The 17,353-nt window shown below is 46.6% G+C and overlaps 1 long non-coding RNA gene across 1 annotated transcript in view; it reads left to right on the forward strand.

The window, feature by feature from the left end:
* LOC125622442 (uncharacterized) overlaps positions 1-17,353 on the forward strand; it is a 122,564-nt gene that overhangs the window by 32,131 nt on the left and 73,080 nt on the right. The window contains exon 3 of the long non-coding RNA XR_007352730.2: positions 9,492-9,595. This is a non-coding gene — a long non-coding RNA (uncharacterized LOC125622442). The remainder of the gene's footprint in view (positions 1-9,491; positions 9,596-17,353) is intronic.

A 17,353-nucleotide genomic window follows, 5' to 3' on the forward strand; every position in this document is an offset into this window, starting at 1 on the left:
CAGATTTTACCCATGAACATTGTTAAAGATAAGCGAGTGCTGTCTAGGAGCCAATGTTGTTGGCTAAGTCCATCCAATACAGCTGTCCGTTAGGCTCTGATCCAATGCTCATTAAATCAATGGAAGTTTTTCCATTGTCTTCAGGGGGAGTTGAATTGAGCCATTAGTGAATACATATTTGTTTTTCTCTGTCTTTATGTACATTAAATGAATAATTCATGGTGGTGTGGCCCCATTATGCAGAATGCCAAAAAGGCCTTTATACCACCATGTTGTGTAATCTGTATATGACATCTTTTTGTGAACATTTTAGTTACAAAATACATGATTGGTTTTCATATCCCTGATCTTAGAAAGCCAGGTTTGGTCAGCACCTGGAATGCAGCTGCACAAGCCTTAGCAGAAGAGGCAGAAAGATCCCATTTCTGGCTCTGGGGAGTCATAGATTCATAGATACTAAAGTCAGAAGGGACCATTATGATCATCTAGTCTGACCTCCTGCACAATGCAGGCCACAGAATCTCACCCACCTACTCCTGCGAAAAGCCTCTCACTGATGTCTGAGCTATTGAAGTCCTCAAATCATGGTTTAAAGACTTCAAGGAGCAGAGGATCCTCCAGCAAGTGACCCGTGCCCCATGCTACAGAGGAAGGCAAAAAACCTCCAGGGCCTCTTCCAATCTGCCCTGGAGGAAAATTCCTTCCTGACCCCAAATATGGCGATCAGCTGAACCCTGAGCATATGGGCAAGATTCACCAGCCAGATACCCAGGAAAGAATTCTCTGTAGTAACTCAGATCCCACCCCATCTAACATCCCATCACAGGCCATTGGGCCTATTTACCATGAATATTTAAAGATCAATTAATTACCAAAATCATGATATCCCATCATACCATCTCCTCCATAAACTTATTGAGTTTAATCTTAAAGCTAGATAGGTCTTTTGCCCCCACTGCTTCCCTTGGAAGGCTATTCCAAAACTTCACTCCTCTGATGGTTAGAAACCTTAGTCTAATTTCAAGTCTAAACTTCCTGATGACCCATTTATATCCATTTGTTCTTGTGTCCACATTGATACTGAGCTTAAATAATTCCTCTCCCTCTCCGGTATTTATCCCTCTGATATATTTATAGAGAGCAATCATATCTCCCCTCAACCTTCTTTTGGTTAGGCTAAACAAGCCAAGCTCCTTGAGTCTCCTTTCATAAGACAGGTTTTCCGTTCCTCGGATCATCCTAGTAGCCCTTCTCTGTACCTGTTCCAGTTTGAATTCATCCTTCTTAAACATGGGAGACCAGAACTGCACACAGTATTCCAGGTGAGGTCTCACTAGTGCCTTGTATAACGGTACTAACACCTCCTTATCTCTACTGGGATGCATTAGGCAAGGTATTTCCAAGACCGCATTAGCTTTTTCCATGGCCATATCACATTGGTGGCTCACAGTCATCCTGTGATCAATCAATACTCCAAGGTCCTTCTCCTCCTCCTTTACTTCTCATTGATGCGTCCCCAGCTTATAACTAAAATTCTTGTTATTAATCCCTAAATGCATGACCTTACACTTCTCACTATTAAATTTCATCCTATTATTATTACTCCAGTTTACAAGGTCATCCAGATCTTCCTGTATGATATCCCCATCTCTCTCTAAATTGGCAATACCTCCCAGCTTTGTATCATCCGCAAACTTTATTTGCACACTCCGACTTTTTGTGCCGAGGTTAGTAATAAAAAGATTAAATAAGATTGGTTCCAAAACTGATCCCTGAGGAACTCCACTGGTAACCTCCCTCCAGCCTGACAGTTCACCTTTCTGTATGACCTGCTGTAGTCTGCCTGTTAACCAATTCCTTATCCACCTTTCAATTTTCATATTGATCCCCATCTTTTCCAATTTAACTAATAATTCCCCATGTGGCACAGTATCAAACACCTTACTGAAATCTAGGTAAATTAGATTTACTGCGTGTCCTTTGTCTAAAAAATCTGTTACTTTCTCAAAGAAGGAGATCAGGTTGGTTTGGCATGATCTATTTTTTGTAAAACTATGTTGTATTTTGTCCCATTTACCATTGACCTCAATGGCCTTAACTACTTTCTCCTTCAAAATTTTTTCCAAGACCTTGCCTACTACAGATGTCAAACTAACAGGCCTGTAGTTACTCGGATCACTTTTTTCCCCCTTTCTTAAAGATAGGAACTATGTTAGCAGTTCTCCAGTCATACGGTACAACCCCTGAATTTACAGATTCATTAAAAATTCTTGCTAATGGGCTTGCAATTTCATGTGCCAATTCCTTTAATATTCTTGGATGAAGATTATCTGGGCCCCTGATTTAGTCCCATTAAGCTGTTTGAGTTTTGCTTCTACCTCAGATATGGTAATTTCAGAGGAACAGCCGTGTTAGTCTGTATTTGCAAAAAGAAAAGGAGTACTTGTGGCACCTTAGAGACTAACCAATTTATTTGAGCATGAGCTTTCGTGAGCTACAGCTCACTTCATCAGATGTTTACCGTGGAAACTGCAGCAGACTTTATATACACACAGAGAATAATAAACAATAATTGTTTATTATTCTCTGTGTGTATATAAAGTCTGCTGCAGTTTCCACGGTAAACATCTGATGAAGTGAGCTGTAGCTCACGAAAGCTCATGCTCAAATAAATTGGTTAGTCTCTAAGGTGCCACAAGTACTCCTTTTCTTTTTGCAGATATGGTAATATCTACCTCCATATCCTCATTCCCATTTGTCATGCTACCGTTATCCCTAAGATCCTCATTAGCCTCATTAAAGACTGAGGCAAAGTATTTGTTTAGATATTGTGCCATGCCTAGATTATCCTTGACCTCCACTCCATCCTCAGTGTTTAGTGGTCCCACTTCTTCTTTGTTTGTTTTCTTCTTATTTATATGGCTATAGAACCTTTTACTATTGGTTTTAATTCCCTTTGTAAGGTCCAACTCTACTTGACCTTTAGCCTGTCTCACTTTATCCCTACAGTTCTGACCTCAATAAGGTAGCTTTCCTTGCTGATCCCTCCCATCTTCCACTCCCTGTATGCTTTCTGCAGGGAGAACTTAAACCCGCCCCGGTGCATGACTGAAAGTTACCTGTCCTGCCCCTTTATTGTACTGGAAATACTGCTTAGGAGCCAACAGGCTGAGCAATTTTCATTCCTACTAACTTCAGGGTGCGCAGTACCCTAAACTCCCCTTGAAATCAATGGGCATTGGGGGTCCTCGGTGTGTCACGGGGTGCTCAACAGAGAGGTTCTGAAGACCTCAGGATCTTAGGTTGGAAGCTCTTTGGGGCAGGGAGTGACTTTGTTGCGTGTGCTGTAAAGCACTGACCACATTCTCAGCACATTATAGCTAGGGCGCTACCTAGGGTGGCAACTTTCTAATTTGTGAAAACCGGACACTGAGTGCCGGAACCTCCCCCACCCCCTGCTCCACCTCTTCCCTCCAAGGCCCTGCCCCTTGCTCCACCACTTTCCCTTGGGTCCCTGTCCCTGCTCCTCTTTTCCCCCCCACTGTCACTTGCTGCTCTCTCCACCACCCTCACCCTGCCAGCCAAGCAGGGCTCTAGGGATGGAGGGGTGACTGGAGCAGGATGTTGGAGAGAGAGCCGTGCTCCGAGGGTGAGTAACTGGGGCAAGATGGGGGAGGGAGAGCTGCACTTCGTGGGTGGGGGGTGATTGGGGCAGGGCGGGGGAGGGAGAGCCATTCTTGGGGCAGGACCTCTGCCACAGTTTGTGATCAGTGGAAACACTTTAGCTGGAGATCCCTCAGTTCAGAAGAGAAGGGGTCTGCTTGCAGAATGTTTCTTGGGGGGGACCCTGGTCTCTGTAATTCCAACCCCTGCCCCCAATCTCCCCTTGGTTCAGAATAGCCAAATCCATTCACCCACAGGGAATGCCGCAAAACCCATCTACTTTAAGGTGCTCTGGGCCTTGTGCCACATGGCAACTCCTATGAGGCCAGACAAACTCACTACACCTAACACATTATCTACAAAGAATGTCATGTAAGGTATCAAATAAAAGATATCACACTCCTCATCATAAGCCTTGTGAGATGTATACATGCGCGTCAAGCAAGAAGTTGTAAGTATGTATTAAAAATATGTTTAAACCGTGTAACCAAGCACGGTTGATAAACAAGTTTTTCCCAGACAGAGGAATGTTAATTTACCCGTATATCTAGATCTGCAATGAGGCAACTTCTCATCTACCCATGGCACTAAAATTGCAGGCTGAAATAGCTGCATTGAAGTGACGGCTCCAGAATAAAGAGTCAAACTGAAATGAAACGGAAGGAAAAAAAGCTATCAGCCAGTGGTGCTGATGGGAAGCAGCACTGGCCAGAGGCTTTAGGGAGTAGAAGGCAGCCTCTGTGCTTTTTGAATAAAGCCTTCATCTTAGTTTAGAGGATTGGGCTGCAAATAATGTTATGATCAAACAGTTGTGTTTTCTCATACCCATGCCAATGAAGAGGTGGTGGGTCATGCCAAAAATAACTGCCATCTACTTAATATAGCTGGCCTTGGATGACAAGGGAAGAATCTGGCTTCATTTTATTCTTCTGTGATTGGGGAGTCCTTGGTTGTTCCTAGTCACAACCAGCCTTTGCAGATTGGCCAGAGAGAGAATCATCAGAGCTAACAGATCTGGCATTGTCCCTTAATGCTCTTAAGTGTCATCTGAGTTTTCAGTAATTCCTAAATCACCTTGAACCTCTTCATTCTGCTTTGAGGTAACACATTATCTAGCAGGAAATAAATTGTAACCCCCCCCATTCTCCCTTTTCTGGATCCATCCTCCTGTCGCTCTAGCATAATCATGTGGCTCAGACTCTAACAGAGAGATTCCTAGATATTAAAGCCAGAAGGGACCCACCTTGTGATAATATAGTCTAGCCTCCTGCATAACACAAGCCATAGGAATTCCCTGAATCAGTTCCTGCCTCTGTTCTCTTTCACATCCCTTCCTGTGCAGTAGATTACCCTGGTGGCACCTGTGGTTTCCTGGAATCTCTCCTTTGCTTTGTGGAGCTCATTGGTCCATGCAATGGTAGATGCAGAGATTGCCACACCGCCGTCTCTGGGTGGGATGCCTTTTGTAGGCTCAGGGTCCCAGGGCCACTAAACTCATCTCATTTCATATCTCTCTGGAAGAGCTGCTTCTGCCACCACCGCTGCAAGAAATAAGGCCACAATGACACATTTCTTGGTCGACACTTTATTTTTGTTTCTATTTCCAGTCTGACTGCTAAATTAAAATGGATTTAAGGCTGAGAGCCATATCAGTAATTTAGGGTAGAATATATTACAAGGGTGTTGTAATTATGCCCAAGACAAATGGTACAAACTCAGGGAATTCAGAGTTAAGGCTGAATTTATTAGAAGTACATGTAACGAAATGCACAGTTAGAGCAGCCAAAGAACCTTATGCTTCTGCAGAGACTCCACTAATTTAACTATGGAGTTATTGTGCTGTGAACATATATAGCCTCACTGGCATCTGACTGCCACCTCCCAATGAGACCGGCCATGCGACCTCCAATGTGCCATGTGCCATCAGATGGTCTGCGTGTGTGTGTTCTCTCTTTGTGCTGTCCCAGCTCTGTGCAGATCTTGCTCGAACTGCCCAATAACCACAGACGCAGTTGAAGGAACTTTGTCAGGTTTATTGTTAACGAAGCATGGTCCTAGTATCCCATAGACTCTACAGGACCATTAACACATGTATGCTCGTCACAATGGACCAGCTCAGTCAGTGGCAGGACATTCCACTGCTCCCTAGGCTGGCCAAGGACACTTCCTATGAGACTCCATTTTATATAGCAGTACAAACAAGTTACGTATTGCCTCTCTGACATGGTCATTTACCACCCTCTACCTTGTACGTGTTGGTTCCATTAAACATCTCTATCCATCACACTGTCATCCTGACTTTATCTTTAATAAGGGTCAACATGGTCCTGTTATCTCCGAGGAATGTGTTTGTACCCACTTGCTATTGGGGTGTTCCAGTACCATCTTTCAGGAACGTGTTTGCATGACTGTCCTGTGCCTAGTACTTCCTAGGAATATGTGTTTTTGCAATATCAGCCCTGTTCTTACCAGATTCTGTGAGCTTGCAAGCAGGCAGAGCCTAACTTATACTAGCTTTGCTTCTTTGCTAGGTAGTATAAGGGCCCTACTGTCAATCAAACCCTAACCCCACCCCTTGACCCCTGCCGCTTCACCGGAAGTCCCACCCCATGGGGGTATTACTTCTGGGGTCAAGGCTGCCACATGACCGGAAGCAAGGTGTGTCATGTGACCCCTCTAACAACTCCTCCCACTTCCCTCTACCAATCAGGAGGGGTTTCACCCCTCTAGGATTGCCCCGAGAGGAGATTTGACCAATCAGGGCAAGTTCTGGGGCGGGGTGTCCTCTTCAGAAGTGGGTCATGTGACCCCTCTAACAACTCCTCCCCCACCCTCTACCAATCAGGATGGGTTTTGCCCCTGTAGGACCGCCCAGAGAGGAGATTTGACCAATCAGGATGAGTTCTGGGGCGGGGTGACCCGTCCGGAAATGATTCGTGTGACCCCTCTAACAACTCCTCTCACCAACCTCTACCAATCAAGCCACACTGAGAGCAGATCTGACCAAAATCGGGCAGGTTCTGGGATGGGGTGAACCGCCCAGAAGAGGGACGGGTGATCCCTCTGCCAATCAGAGCACCATCACCCCATGAGTCCCAGCATCGGGCAGAAGAGGCCATCTTTTACCAAGAGCGTGTGTTTTAGAAATCGCGGAAACATGGACTTCTTCACCACCCCCGTGAGAACTTCGGACTTTGTTTTAGCCCCAAGGGTCTTTGACAAACCGCAGAGAAAGCGCTACATCAGCGAGAGTTCCAAGGAGGAGGAGCGGGCGACTGAGGGGAGCCTTTGGCTCAGCCATTGATGGATACACTGGAACCCGAAACCCAGCTGCTTGTGAGGCACCGCGATGAGCATGATGGCCTCTTGTCCATCCCCCTGGAGGAAGAAGGCAATCGCAGCTTGGGGGAGTCACTAGTGGACAAGCTGAACGGAAAAGACAACACTCAGGTAAATGAATGTTTAAGAAGTAAATGAATGTTTAAGAAGTGACGGTCGAGGGTTGGGGGTGTAATGGGGCTAGGAACCAGGGATTGTGTAAATCAAAAACCAAGCAGTGGGGTGATTACACTGTTTCTTTTCTGAAAAAAAAAAAACTCTCGACAGCTCGACGATGCCTTTCTAGAGGACCCGGAGACCCTGGACAGCGTTGCATCAAGCAGTGAAGATGAACCGGGCCCACCTTGTTTTTGCTCAACGCCGATACAAAATGTTGAAGAGGACTCCGAGGATGACGGCAATGAGGAGTTTAGGAGGAGGCTGGCATGGAACTGACTGAGCCAGTGCCACGTCGTGAGCGTAAAAAAGTCAGGCGGACTATTGTATGCGTTGCTGTTTATGCTGTTCTTAATCACTGTCTTAGGGAAAAGTTTTTTGAAGATTGTGAGGGCTGTGTCATAGATGCACCAGGTCAGCTGCACCATGACTGTGTGACTTGGACTTCAGTGGATATAAACTGCAAGCTCTGGGGCCTGTGTGCTGAGCTGTGTTTGGAAAGCTTATTAAACACTGTTATTGCCATAGGTTATGCTATGCAATGTCTGTGCCTAACCCAAGAACATTTAGCGCAAGGGGTGACCTTGATAAATGCTGTGCAATTCAGTGGAGACCCTGACCATGTTTTAAAGAAAATGACCAAACCGGAAGATGCCCGCTTAGAGCGTTATATTGACCGTCTGGTCCGCACGAAAAGTTATAGAACCCTGCTTAAGAAAAAGGCTATTTGTAAGAAATCTAAAAGGATTAAGTTATAAAATGGTGAGGGGCCGAACATGCGATATAAAACTTGGTAGCTGTAAATTAAAAAAAAAAATCTATTGAAAAGGGCTTTGTGATTGTCTGTATTTCTGTTAAAAGGTCTCTGGCCCTTAAGGGAGCTTAAAGTTTGTTTTTTTTTCTTTTTTTTTTTAATGGAGCATCTTGGTTTGTTTTCAAGGAGCTGTATGTCTTTTAAATAAAAAAATTTGTTTGTGAGAACCTAGCTCTTGTGTCTTTTGTGTAAGAGAGACCCATTTACAGCAAAAAAAGCTGAAATGTATGTTGTGGGAGGGGGAAAAATATCCTAAAAATGTGTTTACAATAAAACAAACAGGGATGGTTCAGACATGTGGTTGAGTACAATAGAGCTGACTTACTCTGTTGAACTGAATGGGTTTAACCACCCCCCTCACTGAATAGCCAGGGTGACTGTGATTACTCACCCTTGTTGCCACAGGGTTAATTTTGATGGGAGTGCACCCATAGTAAGGGAGGTGGGTGGCTGAGGATGGTGAGTTCTGATTAATATGAAATGAAATAAAACCTCAGGAGTTTGCAGATGCTATTGGACAGTTTAAATATAACCCCTGGAGTTGGCAGAACTCTATTGGACAGTTTAAATATGATGCCAGGAGTTGGTGGAACACTATAGGCCAGTTTAAATATGACCCAGGAGTTGGTTGAAGGCCATGGGGCACTTTTTCTAGAAAGCACCCCCACCCCACCAAACTTTATGCATGAAAGAAACATGTTTTTAAAAACAAAAAAACAAACAAACAAAAAAACCCCAAGCCCCTAGACATTCACTGATATCTGCAAAGGGCCCCTCACTTGAAATAGTTACTGTAAGAAGGCACTACGGGCGGGGGGGGTGGTGGTTAACTCTGAAAAAAATATATATATATATTATATAATGCCATTCTTTGGCCATGCTGTCTTAGTAAATAATGGTGCCTATCTTTATTGCAGTGTGATCTGTTTAGCATGGAACCAGTAACTTTAAGTTGCAGTTCATCACCAGGCCAAGGAAAAAAACATTTTTAACTGTAGTTGTGCTTAATAACTTCAGGTATTACATAGGTTGAATAGGATTTAGGGGGTAATACTAACTAACATTTTGGCTTGTTTTTTTAACCCAAAGGCCCCTAGCACACATGGCTGGGGCGGGGCGGGGGACAGAACAACCGGGGGTCTTTTTAAAAGCATGTGGGTTTATTGAAAAGTATTTTGGTGCAAACAGTGTTTTAAACTGCTGGGGTGTGTGTGTGTGTGTAAAACATAGGTAGTTTTTAAAAAGTATATGTCTACAAACTGATGGTAACGGTTTGTTTCTTTTGGTTTTACTTTGCAAAATGAGATGTATTTTTTAAAAAAATATTTGTGGGGGTTGTTTTTAAAGTGGTAGAAATAAACTCAAAACCTGTGTTTGTTGTACAGCCTGAAATGGATTATTTTGTTTTAAAGCTATGACTTTTTTAAATAGAAAAAACACCCTAATGAATATATATTTTTTATTTTAAAATTTACTAGACAGTTTCATGTGTTTTATTAGAATGTTGTTTGCTTTACAGTACGGTCAAAACATGAGGGGGTAAAAATGCTCAAAAGAAAAGGAAAGAGACAACTGAAAAGAAAAATTCACCAGTATCAGTGACGGATGGATGGATGAAGCTGGGTAAATATATTTTGCTTATTAGTCTGGTTAATTTATGAGGTTTTTTATTTTAGTAAATACTTAGGTGTGGGTGAGAAAGCTGGCAAAGTTACATTTTTGTAAAATGCTTTTTTTCCCCCCTGCCCCAATCAGGCATGTGCAGCCCTTCTGACAAGGCTGCAGTGGGAGCTACAAGTACACCTCCCCGAGAACCACCAAAGAACTGGAGTTGTGTTTGCATGGATGTTTTTTACCAGAGTGTTTTGTTTTGTCCTTGGGTTTGACGTATATGAGGTTTGGACTGGCCTGATGCTTCATCTGCACTCTTGTGCTGTTTTGCGTTGTTAAAGGTCTCAAAGCAGATCCATGTGGAACAGTATCAAATACCTTACTGAAATTGAGGTAAATTAGATCCACTGCATTTCCTTTGCCTAAAAAATCTGTTACCTTCTCAAAGAAGGAGATCAGGTTGGTTTGACACGATCTACCTTTTGTAAAACCATGTTGTATTTTGTCCCAATTACCACTGACCTCAATGTCCTTAGCTACTTTCTCCTTCAACATTTTTTTCCAAGACCTTGGATACTACGTTGCCTCTTTCTGATTCTTTGGAGTCTTTTGGCCAGTGATAACATGGATGACTGAGATCTCAAGGTTGCATCTGTAAAGGCAAAATGCAACACTTAACAGAGGCAGCACTGTTCACACGAGACAGCGCAATGATTCCCCTGTACTTAAGGGCAAGCACGGTCTACACAATAGCACAATTTGCCCGTGCCAAAGCAAGCACACATAACCCATGGGAGCCCCAAAATGGTGAGTAAGCACAGAGTCAAGCGTGACTGATTGTTTCACGGCTGTACTGTCCTCTGGATTTCTGTGCCTTGGGGAGAGCCAACAGAGGCAGGGGGCCCCTATACTGAACACTGTCCCCACATTTTCCACAGGAGTTAGTCCTGGAAGATATCTCACTGCTGAGGGTGACCTGGGAAGCAAGGGAGGGTATTCTACTGCAATGCGGCTTCCACCATGGCCCATATGCAGCTTGCCTGTATGCAGCAATGGTCCCCCCGGCCCCTCACGGCACAGTGGTGTGGACAAGTTAGCCTTACTGTGACAAGGACCAGAGTGGCTATCCCAAGAAACCTGTGCAAACGCATTGCCCAAGTTCTGGATGAGACCTTTGAAGAGATCACTGAGGCTGATTACCACAATGTGAGAGAGCGCATCAACGCCCTATTCCGCATTCAGGCATGCATGCAGCCCTAACCCTCCTTGCCCCAAAAGCCCACACTGAATAACTTCCTTCCCAAAATAAAAGCCGCTTACCAGGAACCTCCTCTGGTGTTTCTCCTTCCCCAAGCACCGGCTGCTGCGACTGGCTACCTTCCTCCTGGCTTGAGAACAGCTCCTGACTGCATGCATCTAGGGATTCTGGGATGTCTTCCTCCGCCTCAGCACCCTTGCTCCCGCTTTGCTGCTCCTCCTCCTCCTCCTGCCTTGTTGAACTGGGCTCTGAAGTGTCCATTGTGGTACTCAGAGTGGAGGTGGGGTCGGCCCCAAGTATCACGTCCAGCTCTTTGTAGAAACGGCAGGTTGCAAGAGCAGCACCAGAGTGGCTGTTTGCCTTGCGGGCTTTGCGGTAGGCATTCTGCAGCTCCTTCACTTTAACCCTGCACTGCAGTGCATCCCGGTCATGGCCCCTTTCCATCATGTGCCTTGATATCTGCCTGAAGGTATCATAATTCCTACGGCTGGAGCGCAGCTGGGACTGGACAGCTTCCTCCCCCCAAACACTGATGAGGTCCAGCAACTCACCATTGCTCCATACTGGGGATTGCCTGGCGTGTGCAGGCATGGTCACCTGGAAAGATTCACTGAGAACACTCCATGCCTAGCTGAGCAAACAGGAAGGGGATTGACAAAATTCTCAAAGAATTTAAAGGACAGGTCTGACGGTTGGTCACCTGAGGGCCGGGCAGTAGAGTTCAAAGTGATGACCAGAGTGGCTAGTACAGGCATTGTGGGACATTTCCGGAGGCCATTCAGAGCGCACTAACAGACCAGGGCATCCACACTGGCACCGCGGTGCTCCAGCGGGGGCGCACAAAACGTTATTCCACTTGCCAAGATGGAGTACCAGGAGCGCTCTAGCCCCCGAGTCAGAGTGCTGTACGTGCCTTGCCAGTGTGGACGGGTAGTGAGCTAGTGCACCCGGGGCTCCTTTAATGCGCTCTAACTCGCAAGTGTAGCCAAGCCCTGAGTCTAGATTTCCTGGTCTCGTGATTTCCCAGTGCCAAGCTAAATTAGATGCTACAGCATCTGGTTTAAATCCAGACAAGCACATCTGGTAGAGATGGAGACTAATAGCTCATAGGTATAAGCATTCCCTCCACTGAAAGGGCATTCCCACTTTTTGGGCCTTACCCAGCTCCACCTGTAGTCAATCAATGGCAAAACTCACTCACTTCAATGGGAGCAGAATAAGGCTTTGTCTTGGTGTTTTACTGGGTTCATCTCTGTGTCTGGATTCCCAGAGACCACTGAAGGCCTGAAGTGTGCTTTACTGCCCTGAGATTGTTACCTTTGCTCTATGATACAGACTTTGCCAGAATTATCCATGCCTTTGTCACCTCCAGGAAGGTGCTTTTGCCCTGCTTAGAGTCACCTTTGGCAGAAGCTGCACCTAGTGCCAAATGTGGCCATGCCTGCTTTTGAGTGGGGTCTTCCTTTCCCCCTGTGCACACTATCTCTAGGTGCTCTGATCCACCACCACAGCTCCAACTACCATTGCCAATCTCCCTTTCTACTGATAAACTACCCACACCCTCCAACACACAATTGCATAACAGTCCCCTCTCGCTGCAGACACAAATGCATACGAAGGTAAAAGGAATGAAGAAATCATCTCTGCAATGTGCAGCCTGCAGATAGTCTCCTTCTAGCTTTACTTTTGATATTGTTATGCTGAGAAATGCTGGTGACTGCTTGGATCACAAATCTCTTTGACACTGGAAGTATTTGCACTCAACTGTCAGGATGAGTTAATCAGAAGTCCCCTCCCCCCAAGACAAAAGGGGGGTTGTGAACCCCCCAGGAATTTGGGGGAGAGGTTGTTTGGCTGAGTACTGTTTGTGTTATACATGTGTTTGTGAGCGGCAGAACACACAGGGGGACCAAGAGGCAAAAAGCCAAGCAGCAACGTGTGAACTCAGCATTACTCTGGAAAAAGTCAGTGAGCTTTTGGGTCTGGCATTGGATAAAGAAGCTTGGGTCTGTAAGCTAAGAAACTGCTCCTTTTTATTCTTGATTCCTCCTGCATTTGGAGGAGCCGGACCTTGTACATTACTTTGTTAATAATCAAGACTGCATCAAAGAAAATACCAGCCTCCATCAATTTCTACTTCCAGCTGGAACACTTAGAGGAGAGGAAAGTGATCAAGAACAGTCAGCATGGATTCACGAAGGGCAAGTCATGCCTGACTAATCTAATTGCCTTCTATGACGAGATAACTGGCTCTGTGGATGAGGGGAAAACGGTGGATGTGTTGTTCCTTGACTTTAGCAAAGCTTTTGACACGGTTTCCCACAGTATTCTTGCCAGCAAGTTAAAGAAGTATGGGCTGGATGAATGGACTATAAGGTGGTTAGAAAGTTGGCTAGATTGTCGGGCTCAACAGGTAGTGATCAATGGCTCCATGTCTAGTTGGCAGCCGGTATCAAGTGGAGTGCCCCAAGGGTCGGTCCTGGGGCCGGTTTTGTTCAATATCTTCATAAATGATCTGGAGGATGGTGTGGATTGCACCCTCAGCAAGTTTGCAGATGACACTAAACTGGGAGGAGAGGTAGATACGCTGGAGAGTAGGGATAGGATACAGAGGGACCTAGACAAATTAGAGGATTGGGCCAAAAGAAATCTGATGAGGTTCAACAAGGACAAGTGCAGAGTCCTGCACTTAGGACGGAAGAACCCCATGCACCGCTACAGACTAGGGACCGAATGGCTCGGCAGCAGTTCTGCATAAAAGGACCTAGGGGTAACAGTGGACGAGAAGCTGGATATGAGTCAACAGTGTGCCCTTGTTGCCAAGAAGGCCAATGGCATTTTGGGATGTATACATAGGGGTATTGCCAGCAGATCGAGGGACGTGATCATTCCCCTCTATTCAACATTGGTGTGGCCTCATCTGGAGTACTGTGTCCAGTTTTGGGCCCCACGCTACAAGAAGGATGTGGAAAAATTGGAAAACGTCCAGCGGAGGGCAACAAAAATGATTAGGGGACTGGAACACATGACTTATGAGGAGAGGCTGAGGGAACTGGGATTGTTTAGTCTGCGGAAGAGAAGAATGAAGGGGGATTTGATAGCTGCTTTCAACTACCTGAAAGGGGGTTCCAAAGAGGATGGATCTAGACTGTTCTCAGTGGTAGCTGATGACAGAACAAGGAGTAATGGTCTCAAGTTGCAGTGGGGGAGGTTTAAGTTGGATATTAGGAAAAACTTTTTCACTAGGAGGGTGGTGAAACACTGGAATGCATTACCTAGGGAGGTGGTGGAATCTCCTTCCTTAGATATTTTTAAGGTCAGGCTTGACAAAGCCCTGGCTGGGATGATTTAGTTGGAGATTGGTCCTGCTTTGAGCAGGGGGTTGGACTAGATGACCTCCTGAGGTCCCTTCCAATCCTGATATTCTATGATTCTATGATCCTTAGGGCCCTGAACTTTGGCTAGCTGCTTGGGTCAAAAAGGGGCAACACAATTTCAAGGACAGGTATTTATTGTACTTAGAATGCCTTTCACTGACCTTTGACTAGCTCTCCTGGCAGACTCCTTTATCCAGTGGCAGATGACTCTGTCTCTCTCTCTCTCTCTCTCTCACACACACACACACAGAGGCTAGGAAAAAGCACTTAAGCATGTGTTTAGATCCATCCCTATTCAGGGCAGTAAATATGTGCAAGACTCATGCTGAAGTCTGATTAACTTCAGTGGGATTTACCGTGCACTTACCTACTGCCCTGAACAGGGATGCTTTCCAGAATCATGGCCTCAAGCAAGAAGAGAACTTAATTTTTGTAAATTGTTGAGACAGTGTATGAAAGGAAGCCCAAAGTGTCTTTAAAAATAAGAAGGGAAGTAGTATATTTTTACTCAACAGAGCAAATGCAACAGCTGTGGGCAATAGTCAGCAGCTGCTTAGGAATATTATATTTCACCTCTCTACTCATCACATGGAGACATAATTTGCCGTAGAAACATAGGAACTGCCAGACTGGATGAGACCAATGGTCCATTTAGTCAGTATCCTGTCTGTGACAGGGACCAGGACCAGGTACTTTAGAGGAAGGTGAAAACCCGCATAAATGGACAGTTATGGAATAACCAAACAATGGGGGATTTTTCTTCTACCTCTAGGCAGGTAGTGGTTGGCTTGTGCCCTGCAAGCTGAGAGTTTATAACCTATCTACATGTTTATCCTGTCCAGTGTAAGTACAGGTGTGCTTATCTATCTATCTATCGAACCTTTTTTCAAATCCTACTAATTTACTGACCTCGTTGGTGTCTTGTGTCAATGAGTTCCACAGGCAATGTGTTTTTATAGGTGCCTTTTGATTTCACTGATTGATTGTATCCTTGTTCTTGCAACAAACGAAGGTGTGATCAGGAGTGCACTCTCCCTTCATCCCATTGGTTATTTTGTACTTCTCTGTCATATTCTCTCTTATTCGTTTCCTCCTGAAAGCAAACATCTCTTCACTCTTTCTTTCCTCATAAGGAAGTCTTTCCAGCTCTCTAATCTTTGTCCTTGCCTTGCTCTAGACCTCTTTTATCTCCACTTTATTTGTGTCATACAATTTCTGTGCTCTCTCAAATAACTTATTGGATCATGTCCTTTTCAATGCTCTGATGAACGTAGTGCACCCAATGGATTTCCGACTACTACTGTGAGATAGGAAATGTACCACAGCTATTGCCTCTCACCCAGAAACAGGGCTGGATTAACTTTTTGTGGGCTCAGTTCCAAACATAGTTGTGTGCCCCTATGAGGGCAATGGAACATGGTGTGGGGAGGTCGGTCCTTGGACCGAGGGGCCAGCCAGGGGCAATGGCATGGCCCTGCTCCACCCGCGGTGAGGGCACAGTTTACAAGCCGGCAGTTGCCAGATGCACACTGGCTCACCCAGCCCTGTGCTGCCAGCATGCCCTTCCCTGTGGGGTGGGTCCAAGCCCTGCTGCACAGGCCCCCCACCCAGCACCTCCTGGACCCACTATGCCCAGCACCCCCCCCCTCCACAAATGCACAGTGCCCTGAACATTACCACCCCTGCCCAACACCACTACTCTCCCACACCACAGTTGCCCAGTACCCCACACAGACACCCCACTGCCCAGCACCCCAACATGCATCTCCCCATCCCACTGCCCAGTACCCTTCCCCACAGCCTCACCACTACTACACAGTGCCCCCCAAGAGACCCCCCACTGCCTAGCACCCCAAAATACACAAATCTCCCCCACTGCCCAGCACCTCCCACCCTCTCACATCCCAGCATTCCCCCCACAGACCCACTCCCCCATGCCCTGCTCCCAGGCTCTGCTGAGCTAGCGCAAAGCAGGGATGCCCCCTCCCAGCACAGTGCTAGGGGGCAGGACAGCTGAAGCTCGGGAGCAGAGAGTGGCCCCAGGGCCCCACCCAGCCCTACCCACCTGGTGCTGATGGGACTCATGGTGGAGGAGGAGTTTCCTTGCCGGGGGGGAGGGGGAGGTGCAGCCTCCAATTTCACCAGCCCGCCACTTCCACAGAGCAGCAGGGAGAGGTGGGCCCCACCCCTGGGTAGTCCGAATCAGACGGTCACTGGCCTGGAGCGGCAGCAGCTGAGGGCTCCTCTCTGCCCCAGCTCTCCTGGCGGCTGCCTGCCAGTGACGAGGGCAGAGAGGAGCCCTCAGCCAGCCACCAGCCAAAAGGAGCAAGCAGTGGGTGGAGGTGTGGGGGTGGGAGAAGAGGTCGGGGGGGGAGAAGAGGTCAGGGAGTGGGGAGGAGCCAGTTGGCGGGATCAGGGCAGAGAGAGAAGCCCTGCTGGCCGGCCGAGAGGAGCAAGCAGGGGGTGAGGGAGGAGTAGGGTGACCAGACAGCAAAAGTGAAAAAACCGGATGGGGGTGGGGGGTAATAGGAGCCTATATAAGAAAAACACCCAAAAATCGGGACTGTCCCTATATAATCAGGACATCTGGTCACCCTAGGGAGGAGCCGGGGGGTAGAGAGGAGCCAGCTGCTCCGGGCACAGCGCAAGTGTGGGAGGGGTAGCAGTGGTTTGAGCATTGGCCTGCTAAACCCAGGGTTGTGAGCTCAGTCCTTGAGGGGGCCATTTAGGGATCTGGGGCAAAAATTGGGGCTTGGTCGGGATTGGACTAGATGACCTCCTGAGGTCCCTCCCAACCCTGAGATTCTATGACATGATTCTAAGTGGACCAGGCTGGGCCGGGCCCCTTTTGAGCATGGGCCTGGTGCCAGTGGTGCCATTGTAAACCCGGTACTGCCCAGAAAGCCCTAGTAACTGTGGGAATGGCTACACCACAGTCGGGAGGTGTGATTGCAGCACATGTAGACATAACCAAGATTGCTTTGATTTAGCTAGATCCAAGTTAACTCCAGTAATGCAGCAGCATGGGCTAGCCCTGCCTCCTCAGAGCTTTGGGTACATACTTGTGTGGCCACCAGCTTGCTGCTACATCTCCACTGGTATTATTATTTGAGCTAGGTTTGATCAGCTATAGCA

The sequence above is a fragment of the Caretta caretta genome, chromosome 13 (genome assembly GCF_965140235.1).
Source record: "Caretta caretta isolate rCarCar2 chromosome 13, rCarCar1.hap1, whole genome shotgun sequence".
In the NCBI taxonomy this organism is placed as follows: Eukaryota; Metazoa; Chordata; order Testudines; family Cheloniidae; genus Caretta; species Caretta caretta.